Source organism: Fukomys damarensis, unplaced genomic scaffold, assembly GCF_012274545.1.
Source record: "Fukomys damarensis isolate Sample0158 unplaced genomic scaffold, DMR_v1.0_HiC HiC_scaffold_29, whole genome shotgun sequence".
Classification (NCBI taxonomy): domain Eukaryota; kingdom Metazoa; phylum Chordata; class Mammalia; order Rodentia; family Bathyergidae; genus Fukomys; species Fukomys damarensis.
This window is the reverse complement of record NW_022900941.1, coordinates 11,363,655-11,371,260: the sequence shown is the minus strand read 5'-3', so window position 1 is coordinate 11,371,260 and position 7,606 is coordinate 11,363,655. Positions and strand designations below refer to the sequence as shown.

The window sequence follows — 7,606 nt, the reverse complement described above, 5'->3', positions numbered from 1 at the left end:
TGATCTCAGGAAATTTATCTACCTTTCCAAAATTTGGTTATGAGGCCTAACAGTACCTGACTGTTACTACTCTGACTGTCTTTCTTAAGGCTCTCAAGGTGTGTGGTTCCTGATGCCCTTCCTGAATCATTTGTAGTTTTAGCCCCCAATACCCTCCCTCCAAAATAGCACTATTTCTGAAAGTACTGCTTCTGAAATTATATCTACTTAAACTACTATCTGGGAGATTATATAAAGAGGAATGAAAGCCAACAGAATTCTAGACACTCAAAGGGAAAAAAGCTGAGAGAGTATCAGAAGGGAAATAATGTTCCTCAAAAAGTAGAAATAGAATTGCTATGTGATTCAGCAATCCCACTTCTGTGTATGTATGTGTGTGTGTGTGTATGTGTGTGTGCATACAGAGAAACTGAAATCATTATATTACAGAGATATCTGCACAGACTTTCATGTTCTTTCAACAGTGTTCACAACAGACAAAATATGACCTCAACCTACTTGTCCATTGTAGATGAATGGATAAGAAAATAAGTACATAAAGTGAAATACTATGCAGCCTTTGAAAAGAAGTAAATTGTCATTTACAAAATGTGATGAGCCTGCAGGATATTACGCTAAATGATATAAACCAGATACAAAAAGAAAAACACTATACAACCTTATTTAAAGTTGAAATGTAAATTATTGACTACATGGGTAAATATTGGTCAGCAGGTACATTCTTTCATTTAGATGACAGAAATAAGTTTATGAGATCTATTTTACAACAAGATGGCTACAGTTAATAATGATGTATATTTTTTAATTGCTTAGACTAAATTTCAAGTATCTCCATAAGTAAATGCTGATTTCCTTGATTTAATCATTCCACAACACATATAAATATCAACATATCACATTTTACCCTACAAATGCAAACAATTATTATGTCCACTGACAGTTATATTAATTTAAAGGTAAGGAAGTTACAAATGTTTTAAAAGTAAATTCGAGGAGGAGAACCAGGACCGAGCCTGTCTGCTTTCTGTAGCCACCTCTGTCTTCCTCTATGCGGGGTGGCATCCTCTTCCAAGTGTCCACTACTGTCTATAACCCTCATTCCTTCCCTCTCCAGGAGGTGAGGAAAAGACCTCATAGCAGACATTAATAGCAGAGTTCAAGTCTACGGCCCTTTCTTTCACACTGAATTTGTATTCTAAACTTTATCTTTGATGAGGAATCCCTCTGTCTAGGAAAGACTTCAGGTATAGAGGAGATGAACAGGGGGAATATTACAAGTCACATAGGACTCACAGCTATTAGATAAAGGCTGCTCTGCTAATGCTGGTCCCGAGTCAACTTGGAAAAATAGATCAATCTCCTTTTAATTAATCATTATCACTGACAATCACAAAATTATTACACAGAACATTAGAAATTCTTATTAAAATGGAGGTGATGTATTACTTATAAGTCTACAATATTAAGCTATAATGAGCTGTAGTCTGACTGATCTCTCCTCTCCAAGCTGAAGCAAAATCAAACTAAAGATATTTGAGGAATCCCATTAAATGATGCTTTCTCTGATCTGGGTCTTTGCTGGGGTCCAGAGTTGAAGAGACCTGCATCTACTTATTTACAAAACCCATTATCCAGCAAACCAAAACTGGTGTTCCCTGCAAGCTGATCCAAAAACCCTCCTGATTTCAACTTTTTTAAAAAATTGAGTTAATTAAATCTAAGCATGTGTGTCCTGAAATGAGACAAGGGCTCCCTCTGTGAGAACTCAAACACAAATCCCAGAAGCCTTTTACGGTAGGTTAATGTGAGAAGCTGATCCTCTCAGCTGCCTTCCAATTAGCTGGGAAAGCGAAGACTGCCTATGAAACTAGATTCAAGTTTCTCAGAGACTTTGCATGCGGGTGTGGTGTGCAATGAGTGTGCCAAGTGCTGAACAACTGGCTCTGTAGCATGCATCTAAGGGAAAGAAATGCCACTGAGCTCCTGTCCCCACCACATCCCCTCTATTCCTCAGCTTGCTGCATCTGATGCCATTCCACACAGCACAGCAAACATACACAAAGAGAGATGGGCACATACTCCTGCTTGCTTTTATTCTTGGGTTTTAAAAATGGGTTCCCTTAACAGACAGAGCTCCAAACAGACACAGAGTGGTCAAGCAAAGACCAGAACCCTGGGGCCATTGGGGGCCCCTTAATTAATGTGTTAGCTTTCAGAGGTTATAGCTCTTCTCATTTCACAGCCAGGGAGCTGGATGAGAGAACCAAAAGGTAGCAAGTGACAGGTTGCTAGATGTAGCTGCTCAAAGTTAAAACCTCCAAGCCAGGGGCAAGTCAAGAGACAGAAAGAGCTGCCTGAATCTTGATGATTTTAATACTTAGCCCACAATCAATTACAGAGATGCTCAACTCTGTTGTGGTAAAGATTGTAATATTAGCCCCAAATATTGAGCATATAGTATGTACTAGTTCTTTCAGCATACTTCATTTAGCTATGATTTATGTTATTGATAACCTTTGTTCAATCAGATGAAGAAAGGAGGGCTCAGAGAGTTGAAATAGCCTCTTCAACCTCATATGGGTATCAAGAGCTGAAGATGTCCCAAACACCCAAGCCTGGCACCATGTGTCTCTTTACATCAGAACCAGCATCACATTGTAATCCTTGGCAAACACAAACCCATGGGCATGCTGAGGTCTAGTGGGTCCTGTGTTTTTACCAATTCAACCTCCCAGAAGGTTCATTTTAGGAGCTATGCTTTTTAAAGGAAAATCAGAGAGAAAGAGATGATAGCAGGCCAAGAAAACGGACTATCTTCTGGGCCTAATTGTAATTAGCACATAAACTCGGCCTCAAATTATGATGTATTTAGCACTGGAAATTAAATTCATTAATTATTGTGCAGCCACCTCTGAAATCTTGCAGAGAGTCCATCCTCTGAATAAAATATTTCCAAATTAATGGCATACTTATTCCTGCTTATTAACAATTTAATAGTTATATGTTAAGCATTTTGAATTAAATGAAAAAGAAAAAGGGTAGAGGAGAACTGAAAGATAATCAAGTCATCAGCACCCTCGACTGGACAGCAAGAGAACTGAGGCTTCTAGGAAAAAACTATCTTTTGTCTTCTGTGAGTGCAGGCGTGAGAGAAATGGGTAAGCCTGGCATCCACCCAGTGCCTATTTGTCAGCTACCTTAAAATTTGCAACTTCCACTGTATTTGCCTTCCTTGAGCCTCATTCATTAATGTCAGGCAATGTTCTGGGATCTGGAGATTTATGATAGAGCAAGACATGGTATTTGCACACAGGAGATCACAGTTCAGCCAGATAACAGACACAAAAATGGAAAGTGGGCACACTACATGGTAAGGGTGGAGCTATGCCTGCGATTCTATAACAGCTCAGAAGAAGGACTACTGGGTAGCAGACTGGGAGAAACAAAGCAAAAACCCTGGAAGATATGATAGTTAAGTCAGACAGAGACAGACAAACTTTCTCTATCACATGTGAAACCTGATCTTTAAAGACCATAAAAGTTACCCTTTTCAAGGAGAGGACAGAGGGAAAAAGGGGAGGAAGTTATTTCTGAGTGACAGCAGAGCATGAAAAAAGGGCAGAAATCGGATGAAGCACACTGTGCTGTTTCTACAGCCTGTGAGACTGGGAGAGCTCAGCAGCTATGCCACAGGGAGGGTTTGGTATTGCTGACCATTAATAATGCTGGAATTTACTTCATCTGACAACATTTTCCCATCATGTTTGTTGCCAGTCAGGAAGCAAATTAGGATTTTATATTCAGGAGTGAGATGTTCCTAATTGAGATATTACTGATAAAAGTTCAAGTAACTAAGGTTTTCACATGATTTAACTGTTTCTATACACTACAAGTTCAAAGTTAGTCCTAAAATATCTACCTTGCATCACCATGTATTGCTACATTTTCCTGCATGCAAATGGGAGGAAATCACAATGACCAAGCCAAAAGGCAGACACGAAAAGACCAAGGCACGGATGAGAAAATTCCTCTGAATAATACTTGCCATGTGACTATGTGAAGAGAAATTTGACAATGGCCCCAGTGGTAATGGAGTGTACTGGAAGTTTTCTTTACATTACAGCTAAATGTTTCTAGCACCACTCATGTATTCTCCAATGCCTTGCTTGCTATGCAGCATTATATACTGGCAGTAAATAACTGATACAAAAATTAGTGTTGAAAATGAGTGCTGACACCCACAACACACTGCCAGAACACAGTCAGCCCTCTGCATGCATGGGTTCTGCATCCATGGAGTCCACCAACCGCAGGTTGAAAATATTCAAAGAATAAATATTGTGCCTGTACTGAACATGTGCCGGCTTTTTCTTGTCACTATTCCCTAAGCAATAACAACCAGCTACATAGCACTTACATTGTAATAGGCATTACAAGTCACTTAGAGACAATTTAAGTATAATGAGGGTATGCTTAGGTTCTTTGCAAATACTACACCATTTTATATAAGGGGACGTGCCATTCAAGGATTTTGCTAACCCTTCACCACAGGTCCTGGATCCAACCCTTCTTGGATACTGATGGACATCTGTATAATCTGTCCTGGCCAGCATCGAGTTAAAAAAAAAAAAGCTAGAAATGGGTTCTGATATGACAATATTATTACCTAAAGTATAAAGAATTGGTTTGAAAAACGGGCAGCAGACAGCAAGGAAAATGTTGAAAGAGTTTAGATAATGCTCAGAAGACTATTTTAGAAAGCTGGAGAAATCATGAGAAATTAGTAGAGGAGGCTATAAAAGTAATAACTGCTGTAGGAAGTTGGAAAATAGTGTCCTACATTATAGCATGGCAAAACATTTGCATAATGTACTGAGTCTTTTCTCCAGATGAGTAAAAAGAACAACTCCTTCCAGGACAGAAAAGACAAGTGAAGCTGTCACCAACCAGTGAAGGAAAGACTGAATATAATCTAAAAAAAAATTGTCTCAAATAAGATAAAATACCAATAAGTAAAACTTTACCTGTAGGCAAAGAAATTTTTTTAAATTCTTACAAAAATCCTGAGACAAATACAGAAAGAAAACAAGCAAAAGGAAGATGAAAAAGACCTCCTGAAAGATGAAGAATATTTGAGACAAATAATTGGTTTCAACTTTCAAAAAATGAGATTTTTTAAAAAATATATAATATAAAAGATAACAGAAGAAGCAAAACTAAGGCTGTGAAGCTAAGGAAGAAATTTGAGAAGAACTATGTTAGTATAGAAATTTAAACTCAGGAGTAAAAATGTACTACATACAATGCTAAAGAAATGGCAAGGAGAGTATTCAAAATATGTAAGAAAAGGTGAAAAGAGACAAAATACAGACAAGTAGTGTTTCTTAAAAGATAATAGAATAAAATGAAAGGAAGTAAATTTAAAAAGTATGATTTAGTCATAACTATAGAAAAAAACAAAATCAAAAAGTTAATAATTCTTATCAATATATAGAATTTTGTGCACTTTTATCAACTTCTTCTACATTTCATAACTTTTCTACAATAAAATTTCATGCTTTATCATTATAAAAGGCAATGGGACCTCTTCTCTGAAGGCTCAGCATGTTGCACTAAAGTGTCCTGAGGTCTACATCAAAAGCCAACCAGGCCATTGTAAAGTAACAATGGCTTCCATGAAAACTATCTTTGTTTGCTTCTTTGATAGCTTTCTTAGCTCAGCTGTGGTATTTCTTCTTTAAAATCCAATCACATTTAGTATATTATTATCAGTTCAGCTTTTCATCTAAAGCCTTTTTACCACCACCTATGTCAAAAGTAGTCTTACCAAAATTTCTAGAACCCAGATTACTTTAGCATTTAGCACATGTATTTTTTAGTAACATTTGTTTCTTCTTTCTAAAATCAGAGGTAAAACCATCAGAATGAAGAGACAGTAGTGTAAACCTCTCTTGTCTTTCTCATAATGTCCTGCATAATTGGAAGGACAGAGGTGGCTCTCTAAATCTTTTGGAAATAGATGAGAAGTCAGTCTGGAGAGAAATGCCTGTTCAAATCAGTTGGCAAATGTTGCTTCAGACTCAGATGTAGCCACTAAACATTAGAAAAATACACCTCCTTCTCCACCTAGATAAAAATAAAATCCTTTTCTCTTATTTAAATCTCCAACAAGTCATTGGCTTTCTTTTTCCTCCAGTCTGAAAAACAGCTGTAAAACAGGACAATGTATTTTCCATGGTTCAGCCCTGTTTCTTCCTTCATGAACTATAACAAGTGAGGATCAATGACAACAGAACAGCCATGCTCTGTATTATGGTTTGTGTCTAGATGTCTCCCCAAAGGCTCGTGAAATCTTAAATGGAGCTTTTTCAAAGCTGGCTGAATCTAGAGTGTGTGGTGCTGGAATCAAAGGCTTGTGATTAATAAACCAGTACCTTGATCCAGACACCCTAAGCTCAGTAGTCTGGATAAGATAAAAGTGGCAGGAAGACACTGTTAAGGCTCTCTCTGGTTGCTTTGCTACCTTCCGTCCACCGTGAACTGTTGCCCCTCTGCCACCCTACCTTGGAGCCAGCCAATTATGGACTGAAACCTGTACAAACTATGAGGTTAATAAACTTTTCTCCCTTTAACCTTGGATGTCAGGTCTTTTGTCTCAGCAACAAGAAAAGTAACTAAGACATTCTGCACAACATTTGATGGAATTATGCTGAAACTACTAGAAACAACCTTTGAGCTTAACAGTTGCAGAAGATCCACCTCTACGGTGTTTCTGAAGAGCAATTCAGAGGTAATCTGATATCCTTTCTTTTTCAATTTTAGATAGGTGAGGGTCGGTGGGCTCCATTTGTTAGGGAAAGTATTATACTTCAGTTCAGAGAAGAAAGCAATTTATTGTTTCAAGAGATAGCCCCATGTGAAATTCATCCAGCTGTCCAAGGCAGAGGGTGAAGTCCTTATCCATTCTAAACAGCAGGAATGAACATAAAACAAGGAGACAGAGAAAACTGTAGGTTGGCTACAAGTTAAACACCTAAATTCAAACAAAGGACTTAAAAATGTAATGAAATAATTTGTATGATGGCTGCCTTGCAAGCACTATCCTCAACCCAGAGGATTCAAGGAGTTTAATTAGTGCCCTGTACATATTCAGGAAGGTAAATGGACTTCTAAGTGAGAAAAATAGTTTTTAGCACATGCTGGAAAATTGCACAGCTTGCTTCACCTAAATTTGCAAATCTACTGAGCCTCCATACCCAACACCACAAGGAAATCTATAATATTTCTTGAGTGACTAAATGGATAGCTACAACCTTAGTTGTTGTATTTCTTTCTAACCTAAACAGTCCCTCCTATAAATCACATCATTAGCATCATAAATGTTCATTCAATGGTTCCTACAGTAGTATTCTACATATCTCTCCCATTCCATTCCAGGACATTAATACCTGACCCCCACAATTTAAAGGGTAAGAGACTTAGGCTATGGCTGGCTAGCTCCAAAGCAGGAACAAGGTGGGCCGGGGATTTAGCTCAGTGGTGCCACTGCCTGCCTAGCAAGCACAAGGTCCCTGAATTCCATCCCTGAGTTCAATCCCCAGTACCA

At 38.0% G+C, this 7,606-nt stretch overlaps 1 long non-coding RNA gene across 1 annotated transcript in view; it reads right to left on the bottom strand.

Annotated features, from left to right (window-relative positions):
* Positions 1-7,606, bottom strand: part of LOC117283689 — a 336,703-nt gene that overhangs the window by 256,240 nt on the left and 72,857 nt on the right. The gene's annotated exons all lie outside the window — the stretch shown is intronic.